At 42.1% G+C, this 21,872-nt stretch overlaps 1 long non-coding RNA gene across 8 annotated transcripts in view; it reads left to right on the forward strand.

Moving 5' to 3' along the window:
* Positions 1-21,872, forward strand: part of LOC138850056 (uncharacterized) — a 160,932-nt gene that overhangs the window by 88,581 nt on the left and 50,479 nt on the right. For 5 of the 8 annotated variants that reach the window (XR_016235459.1, XR_016235455.1, XR_016235456.1 and 2 more), the window contains exon 1: positions 1,817-2,206. The exons of 1 other annotated variant lie outside the window; for it this stretch is intronic. This is a non-coding gene — a long non-coding RNA (uncharacterized LOC138850056). Of the gene's footprint in view, positions 1-1,816; positions 2,207-2,732; positions 2,811-21,872 lie in introns of those variants that run through there. 2 more of the 8 variants (XR_016235458.1, XR_016235457.1) reach the window with 2 other exon arrangements.

Here is a 21,872-nt window from a genome sequence, read left to right on the forward strand (position 1 = left end):
AGAATTTCCTGTGCCCTTAACAAACATAATATGGAAAGTGAGAATTTGCATTGTTGACAATATGGGCTGGAAGGAAAAATGATACACACAGTTCTCTTTTGAAAATTGGGAGAAGTGAAGATTTTAAATGACAAAAGTGGCATTCTACCCCAGCCCAACCAACTCCCATACATACTTCCGACTCCCATACTCTATTCACTTTCAGATCCTCCAATGATTACAAGTGAGGAAAGACTGAATAACATTTTATTTTCACTGATTCAATCTGACAATTGCCCTTTGTAAATCCAAATAAACATACAATACATTAAATCTTCAAATCCATTTCGTTTTTCTTCTTTGGGTCACTGTGCTTGAAATAAGTAGAAGTCAGCCAGATCAATAGGCATCCACTAGAGGAACAGTAGAGGAATGCCCAGCCTTTTCTTTGCTGAAATAATAGCATATCAAGGGCCTTACCCTCTGCTTGGGTGCAAAGCACAATGGAATGATTTCAAATGCTGATTTTACAAAAGAGAACGTCATCCCCAACACAGCGCATTTTCTGTCTCTGCGATCTCACCCAATCATTAGGGAAGCTAGGGTATTTGGCACAAAGAAGGCAGAACACTGGTTTAGTGGTATCACAGTGACTGGAATCCCTGGGTGGCCAGAGGGTGTGGTCTTCGGAGTCCAAAATCAAAACCAGTGGAGGGGTGGCTGAGAACATGGGCACAGATGTAGGAGAATAAAGTGGAGGTGAGGGCTGGTGGGGACTCCTGATTGCCTTATTTTCTTAATGACTTAGAGAAACAAGTTCAATGGCAGAAAATGGCTCCTGATTTCGGATGGGCTCAGCTCCTGCCATTGGAGCCATCTGGGGAGTGAACCAGCAGATGGAAGACCTTTACTCTCTGTCTTTTCCTCTCTCTGTGTAACTCTACCTCTCAAATAAACAAACAAAATCTTTTTTTAAAAAAAGGATTTATTTATTTGAAAGGCAGAATGACATACAGTGAGAGATCTTCCCTCTGCTGGTTCAATTCCCAAATGGCCACAACAGTCAGGGCTGGGCCCAGTTGAAGCCAGGAGCTAGGAAGTTTGCTCTGGTCTCCTACATGGATGGCAGGGGCCCAAGTAACTGGGCCATCTTCTGTTGCTTTGCCACGTGCATTAGCAAGAAGTCAGACCAGAGTGGGGTAGCTGCTACTCGAATCAGCACTCCGATATGGGATGCAGACATTGCCCAAACTGGCTTAACCTTCTGTGCCACATCAGCCCCCACTTGCCAGTTTATCTCCTCCAATAGATCACTTGATTTCTCTGGCTCCCCTTAGAGGTAAAATGCAAATCAGACTCCTTACTTGAAAGGTTCGTGTGTGGATTCAAAGTACATATACTCCTGTACTGAGCAGAGTCAGCCTCCCTGTAGAAGTGCTCAGTAAATATCTCTGATACTTTTCCAGTGCCTTCGCTTTGAACCCCCATACCTCAGATTACTCTCAGTGTGGTCTGGATCCACACTGGCAGCACCTGGTCCCGGGCTTTAGCAACAAGGCCCACCTTGGCCCCAGCCATGGGATTCCTGTCTAAGCTGTCAGGGCCTGGCTGTTTTCATACGGCCTTCAAGGTGATCCTAGTGTGCCATGAAGGGTGAATGCTGCTGATTGGTAGAGCAACACCCTGAAGCAGCAGCATTAGCATCATCGCTGGCGTAGGTAAACCAGAGAACTTTCCTGATCTGCCGAGTCAGGCATTCTAGGGTAGGAGCCCAGCAGCCTGTGGTTAACAACTCGCCAGGTGATTCTCATGGTTCTCAAGGTTTAAAACCACTGATGGAGGGGCGAGAAGGTTTAGATCGGTTGTTTCAGTCTCTCGCACTGGGCCTGGTGATACCTCACATCCTGTGTTCCTCTCCTCTCATTTTTTCCCTTCAGGGGAGAACGGTTAGATTTAGTGTGGAGACTTTTATCTTGCATGTTTTGTTTTCTTTCTCATTTCTCAGCTATCCTTCCGTTCTCACAGTGAAATGGCAGTGCTGGGTACTGACGGTACGGAGCTGGATAAGGAAGTCACAGCTCCTAAGCACATGGAATGCTTGGGGTGACAAAAGAAGCCAGGTGGCAAGCTGAGCCGCCTGGGGCAGGCCTTTGGAGGTGACTTGGGTCCTCGGGTTCGCTGTCTGGCCTCTTCTCTCTGCCCTGCTCCTGTGCCAACACACTCTCAGGTATGGACTTAACTTTAGTTTCTCATAATTCAGTTTGAGCTATTCTGAGGGTGAGTCATGTCTGCTGACCAGAGCGCAGGTTCTTGAGGGAAGGGACTGTGTGTCTTTCCTTGTGAACTTGTTTTTCTCCTCTAGATCTCTCCGTAGCTGGGGTTCCGGCAATAACATGCTGCTTGCACTTTGATACGGTGACAAAGGGCACTGGCTTTGGCAGCATGGATTTGGGTTTGAATTTGCAGTTCATTGGTTCTGTAACCATGAGCAAGTCACAGCACTTCTTGGCAATCTCAGTGTTCTCATCCATAAAATGGGCTTGATAATTTTTAACTTTGTACAGTTGTGAAGGCTGTTAGTGCCACAGGTCTGACAGCACCATTTTACTATGTATGTCCTGGACACCATCCTAGGGTCTAGCCGCCATGATAGTGCTAGAAGCCAGGTGACCAGATGACCCAACCACAGGTGTCAGCTCCACCCCCACCCTAATGGGATTTGCTACTCTCCCCCCCACAAGGTATAAAAGGACCTGCTTCCCATACAGGTGAAGCAGGTCCTGCTACACCTTGCCCTCACACCCAACTCATCAGGCTTCCGCCACCTGACGGTAATGCTTTCCTTTAACTCTGGGGTTTGGTGTGTTTTGTGTGGCCTAACAAGAACTATGTAAGATAATGCACGAAGCATGCTGAAACACTGGATTTGGAGAACATTCAATGGTTGATATTTGTTAATGTTGCTAAAGTTGACTTCCTGCTTCAGATAGAGAAGTTTTACCTGGGTAAATCATGAGATTAATGTGTGACCCCTGTGAGCTTTTGGGCAACTCTGGAGTGGTCCGTTTACCCTGACACAAAGCTCTCAAATTCTCCATGTCTGTTCCCTCTCCACACCCCCTGTCCCCGAAGTGCACCCAATGCAGCCTGACACTCATCTACCTCCTGTTAGGCTTGCAGGAATACTCAGGGCCATGCCCTTCCTGTGTTTTGTGGGGTCGCACCAATGTGGATGCTTAAGTTGACTTGAGCCAACTTTAAATATTCTCTTCTGGAAGTTTAATGCCTTGCAAAAGCCTCAGGCCTATTTTAATTGAATTACTTCTTTCAGCGTCAGGCTTAAAGAGCACCCTACAGGGTCCCAGTTCTGAATGAATGCATTAAAAAAATCAAATAGTATAGATTATGGTCTAATCCTCAAAGGGGGATATAAATAGAATCTCCTCTGTTGGCTTTTCATTTCCCTGTGTTCGTTAATAAGCACTTTTACAGCCTCCAGTTTTCTCTGTCCTCTCCTAAAGCTCGCTAGCTGCTTTGGTAAGAAAGAGACTAAGACTAGGACAAGATGTTGGAAGAATTGACCATTAGAATTTTGTGAGATGGAAGGGATTTTAGTCATATCTGGTCTCACCTTCTTGATAAGTGGTGTGGGCAGGGGCCTAGGGGAGGGGATGAGTTGGACCAAGTCACAGAACTTCCAGAGAACTTGATTGGAAAAATGTTCTCTCCTGAGGTAGGTGTTGGGAGCTGTGCCAAAATATGAGGTGGAACAGTCAAGCAAGTGGCCCAGGGCAGTGACTAAGGATGGCTCTGTGCTCAAGCTACTGGGGATTTAATCTTGGTCAGTTTCACACCATCTGTCTTTGGGCAAGATGTTGAACATTGTTGGGCTCTCGGTGTCCTTACTCCCCTAAAGAATGACAGGACCTACCTCTGAGTGCTGTTGCGAGTCTTAAATTGCAGCTCAGTAAAGAGCTTAGAATTTCACATGGGACACAGGAAGTGCCCAATACCATTTAGCTATTGTTTTTCAAACTTGGAAAAATTTCTATGTGGTATGATTTTTGTTTTTATTGGGATGTTAATGGGATGCCCTCTCCCTTAGTGCTTTTCAGCTGGTTATGAGCCAGTTTCTGGCCCTGAAGGACTAAGTCCCAGAGGTCTTCTATCCAAGGGCAGACCGGACTGCTTGTGAATGTAGAGTTGTCAGTGTGTCAGTGCTGCAGGATGCTGCGAGAGGATCAAATACAAGACGAATCTATGTGCTTAAAAATGTGGACACTAAATGAAAGGGAAATGATCCTAACAATAGCAAAATATTTTGAAATTTAACATATTTGATTTTTTTCAAAACTATAGTACATACATTCTGTAGCTATAATGTAGTAGGCCCTTAATAACTTGTTCATTGAATAAATGAATAGTTGGATTGGTGTTACCATTGGAATGAGGAAACAGACCAAGAAGCCCTTACTGTGTCACATACCCCATAGCTTAGCAGCTTCACTTCAGTGACTCCTCCTCCATGATTCTGTAGGTTGGTGACATGGCTCCTGGGTGGGTTTTGTGTGGCTCACTTAGGGATACTGGGTTGGAAGGCCCAACACAACCTCACTGACATATTTGGCAGTTGATGCTGGATGTGGGCTATGCTCCTTTATTTTTCTACCATGTGGATTCTCATCTCCCAATAGGTACACCTGCATTCCTTACTGGGTCAGCTTGGGGAAAGATTCCAAGGTGGTGGAGACAGAGATGCAATGCTCTGGAATGGGTGACATCGCGTCCACCACATTTTCCATTCAAAGGCAGTCACACATCCAGCCTGTGTTCAGGTCTAGGTGGGAGGAGCTGAAAAGAGTTTGTAGCTCTGCTTCATAAAACAGGAGATGAACAAAAAGATCTTTGATTAATGCTTAGCTAGTAGGTAGAGCCAAGATTTAAATTTGGGTCCTGGGACTCTAAGGCCTTATAACCTTTCCCAAATGATATTCCCACGTTTTCTGCAAAGTAGACTCAGATAAGACAGAGGTTTTTGTGCCCTTAGATATTTTGGGACTTTGGGCATGTGATGTATCTGGTAAATGATGTCATAATCCCCAGCCTCTGTGGTTTATAGATAACACAGTTCTTTGTGTGAAAAACACCCATAATGATATTACGCACTTCGGAACAGACCCTTTCAAATGAGAGCCTAACAGAATGGTTTTCCCTTCCAGGAGAACGAACGTGCCCATCTGTGGCTTAATTGAAGAGAGGTCTGTTGATGTTTCACCCTATTAATTGTTCGGAGCTCCAGACCTAGGAAAATATGACCTTTAAAACTGGTGAGGTTTCGATAAAGGTCATGTGGTTCCGAAGTGTTTGGCTGAGGCTGGGAGATGAAGTGAGAGACTGAAAGCCGGAAAGATTAAATTTCAGTCAGCAGGGGCTCATGTGAAGCTGGAGGAAGGACAGTACAGTCTGTTAAACGTGAAAGCTGCAGGAGAATCTGTTGTAAGAGAATCTGTCCGGATGGAGTCCTAGGGTGGAGCCCCTTTCCTCAGCAATGGGAGAAAGTGAAGGAGCTGATTCCACCCCCCCACCCAACCTTGAGATGGTGACCTTTAGAGCTTCACGTTTACCTTCACATGTACTTCATGGTACTAAAAATGGTTTAAGGAAGAGAGTCATAAATAATACTCGGTCTCCGATGCTTGCTTAAGGAAGAGGAGATTCATTGCTTAGCTGCTGGCCCCTGGAGTGCCGGGTGACAGACTGGAGGGGTAGAGCTGCAGGCTGTAGGCCAAGTGGGTGGTTCTACAGGAAGCGAGACTCTGGTCATCCAGCCAAGAGGACAGTGAGGAACATGGGTGGCCCTGGTGCACAGGGCGCTTGTGGGAGACGAATCTGGTGATGGCCACAGAGGGTTTTTAGGAAGCTAAATTTTGTCTTCTGGGTGTAGTGTAATTCCACTTCAGGAAGGCATCTTGAAGATGGACCTAAGACTTTATGACCCTGGCAGGCTTTTGTAGTCAGGTTGGTGTTTGTTTCTCCTAGTCCTCTGTGTGTGTGTGTGTGTGCTGTGACCTTTACAACTATGAACGTCTTCAATCAGTAGGCTGAAGGGCTCGCACACTTGTTTTCTTACCTGAGTAGGTTAATTTTGCTGTGCAGGTGTTTTGTTAATAGTAAGTTCTAGTGTCTTCCTACCTTCTCTATGTTCTCAGCGTTGGGAGCCTCTGAACCAAGAGCAGAGGCCACCCCACCCCCACTCCCCGCCCAGGCCCCATATATATGGCTTTGAATTCTGCCTTTGAATGAGGCCGGCTTCCCCTATCATAATTGTGCAAGTGGGTTAGGAGCTATGGTGTTGGTCTGGAGCCACCTGGCCAGTCAAGCTAATAGGTATTAAGCCAGACCCATTCCTATTGCATGATGGGTCTAGACAAGCTTTGTCATCCAAGGCAGCGTCAGTGGACGTCTAATTTGATCTTCGACTTCGTCATTTTTCATGGTCTTATAGTGGCTTTAGGCAAGGATGCTTAAGAGTGATGTTTGAATTCTGATAAGAAAACAGATCTCCCTGGGATACTGGTAAAAAGCATGAAGATAGCAATGAGTATTACACATGTGTGTGTGCACATACACATGTGTGCACACAGTTTGAGCAAAGTTTGAAGGTCAAAGTAACTGAATTTTACGAATGAGAAACGCAGACTGAGAGAAAATAGATGATCTACCTAAGGCCACAAAGCTAGTAAGTTGCAGAATGAGGGTTTGACGGCAAGTTTCTGTGAAGCCTAACTACTCAGCCCTTTTAGGAGATACTGTCTACCTCTTAGATGACTCGGAGGGGCTGGTCATAGCTGGCTGCTGGTGGACAAGTCCATTCCCTTGTCCAGGTTCCAGTTCTCAGGTTTAATGAAATTTGCACACCATCCTTGAAGTCGACTGCAGCTAAGTCTGTGATTTGAGTACTTAGAGAAAATTTCTACTTGGTTAGCATGCTGGTTTTATGACAGAGAAGGCATTCCCGTGACTACTCAGGGCTCAACATAAGTATAGGTAAAATAATTATGTATTAAGACTCCTGGCATGTAGTAGGCAGAGTTGATCAAGTTAATAACTCGTTTGATAATGTACATTAGAAGATAATATAAACTAAATTCAAGTTCCTTTTGTTCTCTAAATTTCTTATTTCTTTAGAAAATGGTTTAAGTAGGAGTGTATATCATTTACCAAGTCATTGTTAAATTGCATAGTTTGGTGGTGCACTCTTTGAATGTGGCTGCCCCTGGCTTTAGTAATGGTCATCTGAGCCATGATGAGACTATTTGACAACTTGACATAAGCACTGACTTAACATTGAGTGGATTGTAGTAAGGGCTCCATATCCCTGTGCTCTGTTACCAAGGAGGGCAGTTAGGGGTGCTGCTCGTGGAGCCAGGGCATAGAGAGGCAGGTAGATGACCATAGTTTGTATATGGCCTTAAGTACACTGCCTGCCTTGATGCCCTTGCCAACGCTGAGCCTTCCAGGGTATCGGGTGGAGTTGAATGCACCTGCTACCACCATCATGGCTCATCATACAGCTAAGTAAGTACTTCCCAGAGACCCATTACTTTCCTCTGAGACCATGGCAGGTAGCATTATTAGGTGAGTTAGAGTCTCAATAGCAGAAGACTGTTTTACTTAATATTCTGGGAAAAATGTATTTCAGCAATCAACAGGATGGGGTGGGTTGAAGATGGATTTATCCTCAGATCCTCTCTCCCTTCCTCTGCCTTGCGACCCTGGAGAGCGTGGCACAGAAGGAGTACGTTCTGGTGCTGCACTGAATTTGGACTTGGTCATGTGACTTGTTTGGGCCACTGCTCCTTTCAGCCTGAACTCGAGACAAGTGGAGTGGATTGGAGATGGCCTTGAAGGTGGAGCTAAAGGTAACTGTCCTAAACCTGGAGCAGTCTTGTGAGCAGGAAAATAAATGCTTACTGTTATCAATCGAGTTTGGGGATGTGTTAGGAGTGTAATGGCCTGATGCACAGGGCCGGTCTGGTGCACACCAGTGTAGGAATTGCGTGTGGACAACGAATGACCTCCAGTTACTGTTGGAGTTAATGTTCACTACCTGAAGAAATGTCAGGAGGGGAGCAGGAGGACAGACCTTCAGCGGCTGCACAAGGTCAGAGGAGACAAACCAGAAGCACCGGTGGCCCTGGAGAGGCCTCTAGGATTTTCACATGGATTTTTTTCTTAAAAAACTGACTTGTTGTGAAAAGGTGACTTCAGCTGCTAGTGCTGGGCCAGGCATAAGCTGGGGGAGCCTAATACTCCATGTGGTTCTCCTACGTGGGTGGCTGGGATTTAAGTTATTGAGCCATCATCCTATGTGCATTAACAGGAAGCTGGATCAGAAACGGTGGCGACCGGAGCCTGGGTATGCCAGTGTGGGCTGTGGGTGTCCCAAGAATTATGCTTTGCCAAACGCCTGGCCCTTCCCTTTTAGTTTTGTAAGGTTGACCCAACAAGAGAATTACCTAAATAGATGCCTATATTCAATGAATTGTAGAAAGCCTGAGAAATGAACCTTTAAAAATTGTAAAATACTGGTTGAAAAGGTGTTTGTCATACAGCTAATTAAAAATGAGTGTAAAGGCTATATGTGGGGGCCAGCACTGTGGCACAGTGGGTTAAAACCCCAGCCAGCAATGCTGGCATCTCACATGGGTGCCAGTTTTGAGTCCCAGCTGCTCCACTTTTTTTTTTCTGCTTTCAAACTTTTACTTAATGAACATAAATTTCCAAAGTACAGCTTATGGATTACAATGGCTTCCCCCCCATAACATCTCTCCCACCCGCAACCCTCCCCTTTCCCACTCCCTCTCCCCTTCCATTCACATCAAGATTCATTTTCGATTCTCTTTATATACAGAAGATCAGTTTAGTATACATTAAATAAAGATTTCAACAGTTTGCTCCCACACAGAAACATAAAGTGAAAAATACTGTTTGAGTACTAGTTATAGCATTAAATCTCAATGTACAGCACACTAAGGACAAAGATCCTACATGAGGAGTAAGCGCACAGTGACTCTGTTGTTGACTTTACAAATTGACACTCTTGTTTATGGCATCAGTAGTCACCCTAGGCTCTTGTCATGAGCTGCCAAGGCTATGGAAGCCCCCTGAGTTCACTGACTCTGATAATTTTTAGACAAGGTCATGGTCAAAGTGGAAGTTCTTTCCTACCTTCAGAGAAAGGTACCTCCTTCTTTGACCCGTTCTTTCCACTGGGATCTCACTCGTGGAGATCTTTCATTTAGGTTTGTTTTTTTTTTCCCCCAGAGTGTCTTGGCTTTCCATGCCTGAAATACTCTCATGGGCTTTTCAGCCGGATCCGCATGCCTTAAGGGCTGATTCTGAGGCCAGAGTGCTGTTTAGGACAGCTGCCATTCTATGGGTCTGCTGTGTATCTCACTTCCCATGTTGGATCATTCTCTCCCTTTTTTATTCTATCAGCTAGTATTTGCAGACACTATTCTTGTTTATGTGATCCCTTTGGTTCTTAGTCCTATCATTATGATCAATTGTGAACAGAAATTGATCACTGCAATTAGTGAGATGGCATTGGTACATGCCACTTTGATGGGATTGAATTGGAATCCCCTGGTATGTTTCTAGCTCTACCGTTTGAGGTAAGTCAGCTTGAGCATGTCCCGAATTGCACATCTCTTCCCTCTCTTACTCCCACTCTTACATTTAACAGCGATCACTTTTCAGTTAACTTTCAGCACTTAAGAAGAATTGTGTATTGATTACAGTATTCAACCAAAAGTATTAAGTAGAACAAACAAAAAAAATACTAAGAGGGATAACATATTAAGTTGTTCATCAACAGTCAGGGTGAAGGCTGATCAAGTCACCTTTTCTCATAGTGTTCATTTCACTTTAACAGGTTTCCTTTTTGGTGCTCAGTTTTCACCTAACAAGGAGAACAAGTGGTATTTGTCCCTTTGGGACTGGCTTATTTCACTCAGCATAATGTTTTCCAAATTCCTATCAGGGATCACTTTTCAGTTAAAATATAAACACCTAAGAATAATTGTGTGTTAATTAGAGTTCAACCAATGGTACTGGAACAAAAAAAAACTAATGGATAAAGTATTTTTTTTTTTTTTTTTTTTTTTTTTTTTTTTTTACAGGCAGAGTGGACAGTGAGAGAGAGAGACAGAGAGAGAAAGGTCTTCCTTTTGCCGTTGGTTCACCCTCCAATGGCCGCCGCTGCAGCCGGCGCACCGCGCTGATCCTGGCAGGAGCCAGGAGCCAGGTGCTTTTCCTGGTCTCCCATGGGGTGCAGGGCCCAAGCACCTGGGCCATCCTCCACTGCACTCCCTGGCCATAGCAGAGAGCTGGCCTGGAAGAGGGGCAACCGGGACAGAATCCGGCGCCCCAACCGGGACTAGAACCCGGTGTGCCGGCGCCGCAAGGTGGAGGATTAGCCTATTGAGCCACGGCGCCGGCCCTAATGGATAAAGTATTACATTGTACATCAACCGTCAGGACAAGAGCTGATCAAGTCACTGTTTCTCATAGTGTCCATTTCATTTCAACAAGTTTCCCCTTTGGTGCTCAGTTGTCGCCGATCAGGGAGAACATATGGTATTTGTCCCTTTGGGACTGGCTCAATTCACTCAGCATGATGTTTTCCAAATTCCTCCATCTTGTTGCAAATGACCGGGTTTTGTTATTTTTGACTGCTGTATAGTATTCTAAAGAGTACATGTCCCATAATTTCTTTATCCAGTCTACTGTTGATGGGCATTTGGGTTGATTCCATGTCTTAGCTATTGTGAATTGAGCTGCAATAAACATTAAGGTGCAGACAGCTTGTTTGCCAATTAAATTTCCTTTGGGTAAATTCCAAGGAGTGGGATGGCTGGGTTGAATGGTAGGGTTATATTCAGGTTTCTGAGGAATCTCCAGACTGACTTCCATAGTGGCTTAACCAATTTGCATTCCCACCAACAGTGGGTTAGTGTCCCTTTTCCCCCACATCCTCGCCAGCATCTGTTGTTGGTAGATTTCTGAATGTGAGCCATTCTAACCGGGGTGAGGTGAAACCTCATTGTGGTTTTGATTTGCATTTCCCTAATGGCTAGTGATCTTGAACATTTTTTCATGTGCCTGTTGGCCATTTGGATTTCCTCTGTTGAAAAATGTCTGAGGTCCTTGGCCCATCTCTTAAGTGGGTTGTTTGTTTTGATGTTGTGGAGTTTCTTGATTTCTTTGTAGATTCTGGTTATCAACCCTTTATTGGTTGCATAGTTTGCGAATATATTTTCCCATTCTGTCAGTTGTCTCTTCACTTTCCTGAATGCTTCTTTTGCAGTACAGAAACTTCTCAATTTGATGCAATCACAAATGTTAATTTTGGCTGTGACTGCCTGTGCTTCTGGGGTGTTTTCCAAGAAGTCATTGCTGGTACCTATATCTTGCAGGGTTTTTCCAATGCTCTCTAATAATTTGATGGTGTCAGGTCATAGATTTAAGTCTTTAATCCATGTTGAGTGGAGTTTTGTGTAAGGTGAAAGGTAGGGGTCTTGCTTCATGATTCTGCACATGGAAATCCAGTTTTCCCAGCACCATTTATTGAATAGACTGTCCTTACTCCAGGGATTGGTTTTGGATCCTTGATCAAATATGAGTTGGCTGTAGATGTTTGGATTGATTTCTGGTGTTTCTATTCTGTTCCATTGGTCCATCCATCTGTTTCTGTACCAGGACCATGCTGTTTTGATTACAACTGCCCTGTAGTATGTCCTGAAATCTGGTATTGTGATGCCTCCGGCTTTGTTTTTGTTGTACAAGATTGCTTTAGCTATTCGAGGTCTCCTGTGTCTCCATATAAATTTCAGCATCATTTTTTTCAGATCTGAGAAGGTCTTCGGTATCTTGGTATTGCATTGAATGTATAAATTGCTTTTGGGAGAATGGACATTTTGATGATATTGATTCTTCCAATCCATGAGCATGGAAGATTTTTCCATTTCTTGGTGTCCTATTTCTTTCTTGAAGGTTTTGTAATTTTCATCGTAGAGATCTTTAACGTCCTTGGTTAAGTTTATTCCAAGGTATTTGATTGTTTTTGTAGCTATTGTGAATGGGATTGATCTTAGAAGTTCTTCCTCAGCCATGGCATTGCCTGTGTATACAAAGGCTGTTGATTTTTGTGCATTGATTTTATACCCTGCTACTTTGCCAAACTCTTCTATGAGTTCCAATAGTCTCTTAGTAGAGTTCTTTGGATCCCCTAAATAAAGAATCATGTCATCTGCAAAGAGGGATAGTTTGAGTTCTTCCTTCCCAATTTGTATCCCTTTAATTTCTTTTTCTTGCCTAATAGCTCTGGCTAGAACCTCCAGAACTATATTGAATAGCAGTGGTGAGAGTGGGCATCCCTGTCTGGTACCAGATCTCAGTGGAAATGCTTCCAACTTTTCCCCATTCAATAGGATGTTGGCCGTGGGTTTTTCATAGATTGCTTTGATTGTATTGAGGAATGTTCCTTCCAAACCCAGTTTGCTTAGAGTTTTCATCATGAACGGGTGTTGTATTTTATCAAATGCTTTCTCGGTGTCTATTGAGATGATCATATGGTTTTTCTTCTGCAGTCTGTTAATGTGGTGGATCACATTGATTGTCTTGCGCACATTAAACCATCCCTGCATACCAGGGATAAATCCCACTTGGTCTGGGTGGATGATCTTTCTGATGTGTTGTTGCATTCTATTGGTGAGAATTTTATTGAGGATTTTTGCATCTATGTTCATCAGGGATATTGGTCTGTAATTCTCTTTCAATGCTGCATCCTTTTCCAGCTTAGGAATTAAGGTGATGCTGGCTTCATAGAAAGAATTTGGGAGGACTCCCTCTTTTTCGATTGTCCTGAATAGTTTGAGAAGAATTGGAGTTAGTTCTTCTTTAAATGTCTGGTAGAATTCAGCAGTGAATCCATCTGGTCCTGGGCTTTTCTTTGTTGGGAGGGCCTTTATTACTGTTTCATTTTCTGTCTCAGTTATGGGTCTGTTTAGGTTTTCGATGTCTTCCTGGTTCAATTTAGGTAGGTTGCATGTGTCCAGGAATCTATCCATTTCTGATAGGTTTCCCTGTTTGCTGGCATACAAGTCCTTGTAGTAATTTCTGATTCTTTTTATTCCTGTGGTGTCTGTGGTTACGTTTCCTTTTTCATCTCTGATTTTATTGATTTGGGTCTTTTCTCTTTTTCAGTTAGTTGTTTATTTTTTCAAAAAACCAGCTCATTTGGCTGATTTTTTGTAATGTTTTTTTTTTGATTCAATACTGTTGATTTCTTTGATTTTAATTTCTCTTCTCCTACTAGATTTGGGTCTGGTTTGCTGTAGGTTTTCTAAATCCTTGAGATGCGTTGAAAGCTCATCTATTTGGTGCCTTTCCAATTTCTTGATGTAGGCACCTATTGATATAAACTTTCCTCTTAACACTGCTTTTGCTGTGTCCCATAAGTTTTGGTATGTTGTGCTGTTATCCTCATTTACTTCCAGAAAATTTTTGATTTCTCTTTTAATTTCTTCTATGACCCATTGTTCATTCAGGAGCATGTTGTTCAATCTCCATGTTATATAGTGTTCCTCTTTGTCTCTCCTAACAGTTTTTGTGGTAAAGTTTATGTTGTCCTGACTGGAGCATAGGGAGATTACTGATGCCATAGACAGGAGTGTCAATTGGTAAAGTCAACAACAGGAGTTACTGTGCACTTACTCCTCATGTAGGATCTCTGTCCTTAATGTGCTGTACATTGAGATTTAATGCTATAATGAGTAGTCAATATATTTCACTTCGTGTTTCTATGGGGGTGCAAACTGTTGAAACCTTTACTTAATGTATACTAAACTGATCTTCTGTAAAAAAAAAAAAAAAAAAAAAGAAAGAAAGAAATTATCAATTCCCAACTTGACTCTCACTGGGATTAAACATGACAATAGGTCTGATCTGATTTCATCATCATTTAAAAAATCATCTATTATTTTTCACTTTGTTTCTGTGTGGGAGCAAACTGTTAATCCTTACTTAATGTACACTAAGCTGATCTTCTGTATATTAAGATAATTGAAAATGAATCTTGATGTGAATGGAAGGGGAGAGGGAGTGGGAAAGGGGGAGGGTTGTGGGTGGGAGGGATGGTATGGGGGGGAAGCCATTGTAATCCATAAGACGTTTTTGGAAATTCATATTCATTAAATAAAAGTTAAAAAAAAAGTTTATGTTGTCCGATATTAAGATGGCTATGCCTGCTCTTCATTTCTGTTGGCATGGTATATCTTTTTCCAGCCTTTCACTTTCAGTCTGTATGCATCTTTGTTGGAAAGATGTGTTTCTTGTAGGCAGCAAATAGATGGGGTTTGTTCCTTAAGCCAATCAGCCAATCTGTGTCTTTTAACTGGACAGTTCAGGCCATTAACATTCAATGTGACTAATGATAAGTGGTAACTTTGCCCTGCCATTTGCCAAAGATAAGTTCTAATACATGCTTTGAATTCCCTGTGATCTTTTGCTGTGAGGTTTCCTTCCTTTACCTTTCATATTGATGACCGTGTTTCTGTGTTTCTGTGTGTAACACATCTTTAAGCATCTTTTGCAGGGCTGGACGAGTGGTGACAAATTCTTTCAATTTCTGTTTGCTATGAAAAGTCTTTATTTCACCTTCATTCACAAATGATAGCTTTGCAGGATTTAATATTCTGGGCTGGCAGTTGTTCTCTCTTAGTACCTGGGCTATATCTCGCCATTCCCTCCTGGCTTGTAGGGTTTCTGGTGAGAAGTCAGCTGTGAGTCTGATTGGAGATCCTCTGAGAGTAATCTGACGTTTCTCTTGCACATTTTAGGATCTTTTCTTTATGTTTCACTGTGGAGAGTTTAATTACAACGTGCCGTGGTGAGGGTCTCTTTTGGTCGTGTTTATTAGGGGTTCTGTGAGCTTCCTGTACTAGGATGTCTCTGTCCTTCTCCAAACCTGGGAAATTTTCTGCTAATATCTCACTAAAAAGGCCTTCTAATCCTTTCTCCCTCTCCATGACTTCAGGAACTCCTAGAACCCAAATGTTTTTTTTTTTTTTTTTTTGTTTTTTGTTTTTTTTTTTTTTTTGACAGAGTGGACAGTGAGAGAGAGAGACAGAGAGAAAGGTCTTCCTTTGCCGTTGGTTCACCCTCCAATGGCCGCCGCGGCCGGCGCGCTGCGGCCGGTGCACCGCGCCGATCCGATGGCAGGAGCCAGGTGCTTTTCCTGGTCTCCCATGGGGTGCAGGGCCCAAGCACCTGGGCCATCCTCCACCGCACTCCCTGGCCACAGCAGAGGGCTGGCCTGGAAGAGGGGCAACCGGGACAGAATCCGGCGCCCCGACCGGGACTAGAACCCGGTGTGCCGGCGCCGCTAGGCGGAGGATTAGCCTAGTGAGCCGCGGCGCTGGCCCAAATGTTGGTTTTTTTAATAGTATCCTGAAGATTCCCAACAATATGTTTTAGATTTCTAATTTCCTCTTTTCTTTGGTCTGACTGCATCCTTTCCTGTTCTGTCTTCTAAGTCCGATATTCTCTCTTCTGCTTCACCCATTCTGTTTGTAAGGCTCTCTATTGTGTTTTTCATTTGATCTATTGAATTCTTCACTTCATTATGATTTCTCGTCACTATCACAGTTTCCTGTTGTACTAATTGTTTCGTTTCATTTTGATTCCTCCTTAATATTTCATTTTCACGAGAGATTTTCTATCTTGTCCATTAAGGATTTCTGTAGTTCAAGAATTTGTTTTTGAGAACTTCTTAATGTTCTTATCAATTTTTTGAGATCTGCTTCTTGCATTTCTTCTCTCTCATCTTCATAATCTTGAATTGGGGTGTCTTTTTCATTTGGGGGCGTCATGGTGACTTCGTTGTTTTTTTTTTACCTTGGTTTTTGCGTTTGTTATTTGGCATATTGGAGATATTTGGTTTCTTCACTGTGGTGCTTTTTCTTGTTATACTATGACTCTAGATTAAGTGGACTATCTGTTTTTGATGGAGCCTTAGGGCTTGAGATGGGTGTGGCCTGAGAGCTCTGTTTGGTGTGCCAAAGGTGACACTCCCAGGTTAGGCGTGGTAGATCTTTTTTTTTTTTTGATTCAAAAGGGAAGTAATTCCACACAGCTGAACGAAGTTGGAGGTAGTTAGCAGGCAAATGATAAACCCACAGGAGCCAGAGATTGGAAGCTCTTTCCCAAGGACCACACAGGGAATCTGTTCTGCCCTCAGAGTGGGCTCAAATTCTCCTTCAGTCTCCCACTGGGTTGCCAAAGTTACGGAATTGTAGCGTCTCTGGAGAGTACTCACGTGAATTCCGTGAGTTCTCTCCCCCACCGTCTCTTTTTTTCACAGTCTCAGTTCAGTAGCACCACAAATTTACTAGGTCCTAATCTCCTGTTAATTCGCCCCGCCCAGAGTCAGGTGTTTCTGCTAGGCTCAGGGCCGGTGCAGACCTGAGGTAGCTCTGCTTATGACGTATGTCCAAGATGGCACCTGCTCTTTGTCTTGCTCGCCTTTGAGAGGTGAGCAGAGAGAGAGAAACCTGTGTCCGTATCAGTCACTTTCTCTCTCTCTCTCTCTCTCTTCTAGTTAGTCTGATAAACTCTTCCCCCCGGGGTCATTCCCTCTAGTCTCCTCTTTCCGCTTGCCTGCCGGTGTCTCGGGCTATTGAGGTTTGGCTCACCTCGAGTTCCAGCGCTGACGTGTGTTGTGTCTGCTGCTGGTGTCCCGAACTGTGGGCTCCCACGCTCTCCACGCAGGTCCACTGTGAATCACTAGTTCCGGAAGTGTTTCCTCTGCTGTTTCTTCCCCTACTCTTCCTTGAACCTGCAATATCTCCACTTTTATTAAACTGTCTCTCCCCGGACTATCAGTGTGATCCCTTCCTATTCCACCATCTTGCCTCCTCCCCCATATCCCATAATTTCTTTAAGAAACATTTGAGAGAGTTGGAGGTAGAGAGGTCTTCCATCTGTTGCTTCACTCCCCAAATGGCCACAATAGCTGGAGCTGAGCCATTCGAAGTCAGGAGTCTGGCACTTCTTCTAGATCTTCCACATAGGTACAGGGGCCCAAGGACTTGGGCCATCCTCTGCTGCTTTCCCTGGTGCATTAGCAGGAAGCCAGATTGGAAATGGAGCAGCTGGGACTCAAACCAGCACCCATTTTGGATGCTGGTACTTCAGGCCAGGGCTTTAACTCGCTGTGCCACAGTGCCACCCCCTCCCCATAATTTATTCATCCAGTCTTAAGTTGATGGGCATCTGGGTTGATTCCATGTCTTAGCTATTGTGAATTGAGCTGCAATGAACATGGGGGTACAGATAACTCTTTCATATGCTGACTTCATTTTCCCTGAGTAAATTCCCAGGAGTGGAATGGCTGGATCATATAGTAGGTCTTTATCCAGATTTCTGAGGTATCTGGATACTGTCTTCCACAGTGACTGTACCAATTTACATTCCCACCAACATCCTTTTTCTCCACATCCTCACCAACATTTGTTGTTTGTTAATTTCTGTATGAAAGCATTGTAAAGGGGGTGAGGTGAAACCTCATTGTGGTTTTGATTTGCATTTCCCTACTGGCTAGTGATCTTGAACATTTTTTTAATGTGTCTATTGGCCATTTGGATTTCCTCTTGAAAAATACCTGTTTAAGTCCTTGGCCAATTTTTTTTTTTTAAGAAGGCTTTTCTTTCATGAATACAAATTTCAAATGTACAGCTTTTAGGAATATAGTGGTTCTTCCCCCATTCCTGCCCTCCCACCCCCATTCCCATTCTACCTCCTACTCTGTCTCCCATCCCATTCTTCACTAGGATTCTTTTTTTAATCAGCTTTATATACACTATACTAAGTAAACATTTCAAGTTTGTACACACACACACACACCCCAGGTATAGAAGTACAGTTTGAGAGCAAGTTTTACAGTTAATTCTCATAGCACAACTCATTAAAGACAACAGATCCTACGTGGGGAGTAAGTGCACAGTGACTCCTATTGTTTTAACAATTAACACTCTTATTTTTGACATCATTGGCCACCTGAGGCTCTTGACCTGAGCTGCCAAGGCTATGGAAGACTTTTGAGTCCACAAACTCTGTCTGTATTTAGACAGGGCCATATGCAAACTGAAGTTCTCTCCTCCCTTTGGAGAAAAGCACATCCTTCTTTGGTGGCCCCTTCTTTCCACTGGGCTCTCACTCAGATGCTTCATGCAGAACATTTTTTGCTACTATGTCTTAGCTTTTCATCCTTGACCCGTTTCTTATCTGGGTTGTTTGTCTTGTTGTGGACTTTCATGATCTCTTTTTGTATATTCTTGTTATTAATCCTTTATAAGTTGCATATTTTGCAAATAATTTTTCTCATTCTGTCAGTTGCCCCTTCACTTTCCTGAGTATTTATTTTACAGTGTAGAAGCTTCTCAACTTGAGATAATCCCATTTATTGATTTTTGGCTTTGATTACCTGTGCCTCTGGGGTCTTTTCCAAGAGCTCTTTGCCTGTGCCAAAGTCTTGCAGGGTTTCCCCAATGTTTTCTAGTAATTTAATGGTATGAGGTCTTAGACTTTGTCTTTAATACATGTTGAATGGATTTTCATGTAAGGTATAAAGTAGAGGTCCTGCTTCATACTCTCGCATGTGGAAATCTAGTTTTCCCAGCATCATTTGTTGAACAGACTGTCCTCGCTCCAGGGATTCGTTTTAGCTCCTTGGTCAAATAGCGGTTGGTTTTAGATACTTGGATTGATTTCTGGTGTTTTTATTGTGTTCAATTGGTCTATTGATCTGTTTTTGTACCATTATCAGGCTGTTTTGATTATAATTGCCTTGTAGTGGGTCTTGAAATCTGGTATACATTCTGGTTTTTGTTGTGTAAGACTACTTAAGCTATTCGAGGTCCTCCTATGTTTCCATATGAATTTCAGCCTTCTTTCTAGATCTGAGAAGAATGTCTTTGGTACTTTGGTATCGCATTGAATCCATAGATTGGTTTCGGAAGAATGGACATTTTGATGAAATTGATTGTTCCAATCCAAGAACATGGAAGATTTTTCCATTTTAAATCTTCTATTTCTTTCTTTAATGTTTTATAATTCTCATCCTAGAAATCTTTGACATCCTTCGTTAAATTTATTCCAAGGTATTTGATTTATTTTGTCGCTATTGTGAATGGGATTGATCTAAAAAGTTCTATTTAACCTGTGGCATTGTCTGTGTATACAAAGACAATTGATTTTTTGTGTATTTATTTTATATTCTGCTACTTTACCAAACTCTTCTGAGTTCCAATAGTTTCTTGGTGGAGTCTTTTGAATTCCCTCCATACAGAATTATGTCATCTGCAAATAGGGAAAGTTTGACTTCCTCCTTTCCAATTTGTATCCCTTTGATTTCTTTTTCTTGCCTAATGGCTCTGGCTAAAACTTCCAGGACTATATTGAATAGCAGTGGTGAGTGTGGGCGTCGTCATCTTGTTCTGAATATTAGTGTGAATACTTTCAACTTTTCCCCTTTTAATAGGACCATTGGCCATGGGTTTGTTATCAACTGGATTGCTTGTGTTGAAGAGTATTCCTTCTTCTATACCAAATTCTTAGTTTTCATCATGAAAGAGAATTGTATTTTATCAAATGCTTTTTCTGCATCTATTATGATAATCATATGATGTTTTTCTTCAGTTTGTTAATGTGATTTGTCACATTGATTTGCAAATGTTGAGCCATCCATGCTCTGAGGTGTTGCTGGATTTGACTGGCTAGAATTTGGTTGAGAATCTTTACGTCTGTTCATCAGGGAAATTGGTCTGTATTTCTTTCTCTGTTGCTGTTTTTTCAGGTTTAGGAATTAAGGTGAGGCTGGCTTCATAGAATCTGGGAGGATTCCCTCTTTGAATTGTTTTGAGTAACTTGAAGAATTGGAGTTATTTTAAAAATGTCTAGTAGAATTCATCAGTGAAGCCATCTGGTCCTGGGCTTTTTTTTATTGGGAGGGCCTTTATTGCTGATTCAATTTCCATCTTGGTTATGGGTCTGTTTTGGTTTTCTATGTCTTCATGGCTCAGCTTAGGTAGGTTGTATGTTTCCAGGTTTCTATCCATTTTTGCTAGGTTTCCCAGTTTGTTATACAGGTGTTTGTTGTAATTTCACATCATTGTTTTTATTTCTGTGGTGTCTGTTACATTTCCTTTTTCATCTCTAATTTGATTTGGGTCTCATCTCCTTTTTTTTCATTACTTGTGCCAGTGGTGTCAATTTTGTTTTCAAAAAACCACCTCTTCGTTTTGCTCACTTTTGTACTTTTGTTTCAATTTTGTTGATTTATTCTCTAATTTTTTGATTATTCCTTTTCCCCTACTAGTTTTCGGTTTGGTTTGCTGTTGATTTTCTAGGTCCTTGAGATGCATTGGATAGTTCATTTATTTGGTGCCTTTCCAATTTCTTGATGTAGGCACCAATTACTATAAATGTTCCTCTGAACACTGTTTTTGCTGTATCCCATAAGTTTTGATATGTTGTATTGTCATCTTCATTTGTTTCTAGAAATTTTTTGATTTCTCCTTTGATTTCTTCAGTGATCCCTTGTTCATTCAGGAGCATGTTTTTCAGTTTACATATGTTTGCCTATGTTCTAGTGATTCCTGAGTTGCTGATACTGAACTTAATTTCATTGTGGTCTGAGAAGATAGATGGTATGATTTAGAGTTTGTTGAATTTGAGACTGGCTTTAATTTCTAGAGAAAGTTGGATGCACAGATGAGAAGAATGTATATTCTGCAACTGTAGGATGGAAAGTTCTATAGATACCTGTTAGGTCCATTTCATCTATAGTGTCAATTAACTCAGCTGTTACATTGCTGATTTTCTGTCTGGTTGATCTGTCCATTGCTGAAACTGGGATATTCACATCCACCATTACTATTGTATTTGAGTCTATGTCTCCCTTTAAGTTCCTTAACATTACTTAATGTAAATAGTCTGGTGCCCTGTAATTAGGTACATATACATTTATAATAGTTATAGCTTCCTGCTGAATTGATCTCTTACTCATTACATAGTATCTTTGTCTCTTAACAGTTTTTCTGTTATTTTATTTTGTCTGCACCAGCTCTTTGGTTTCTGTTAGCATGGAATATCTTTTTCTATCCTTTGACTTTCAGGCTGCATGCATATTTGTTCATGAGATATGTTTCTTGCAGACAGAAGTAGATGGGTTTTGCTTTATAATCCATTCAGCCAGTCTTTGTTTTTGAACTGGAGAGTTGAAGCCATTTACATTCAAAGTGACTGTTGATTAGTAACAACTTTGCCCTGGGGAAGTTTTCTGTTATTTCATGAAAAAGGTCTTAGAATCCTTTCTCTCTTTCCACACCTTCAGGAACTCCTAAATACTTTGATACTTTGATAGTATCCTGTAGATTCCCAACAGTGTTTAGTTTCTGAATTTCCTCTTGTTTTTGGTCCCACTGTATTTCCTGCAATTTGTCTTCTGAATTAGATATTCTTCCTTCTGCTTCACTGATTGTGTTGTTAAGGCCGTCCACTGTGTTTTTTCTATTAGATTCTTTATTTACAAGATAAGATTCTGATTAAGATCTCAATTTCATGGGAGAAATTTTCTTTCATGTCATTTTCAGATTTCATTAGTTCATACATTTGCTTCTGATTACTTCTAAGTAATCCTATGATCAATTTTTAAATCTATATCGGCATTTCTTCAGTCTCTTCATTTTAACAATGTAGTATTCAAGTGTTTTGTTCTTTTGGGGCATCATGTTGTCTTATTCTTTCTTGAATTGGTGCATTTACTTTTT

The sequence above is a fragment of the Oryctolagus cuniculus genome, chromosome 6 (genome assembly GCF_051225735.1).
Source record: "Oryctolagus cuniculus isolate XC-2025 breed Fujian yellow rabbit chromosome 6, ASM5122573v1, whole genome shotgun sequence".
Classification (NCBI taxonomy): Eukaryota; Metazoa; Chordata; class Mammalia; order Lagomorpha; family Leporidae; genus Oryctolagus; species Oryctolagus cuniculus.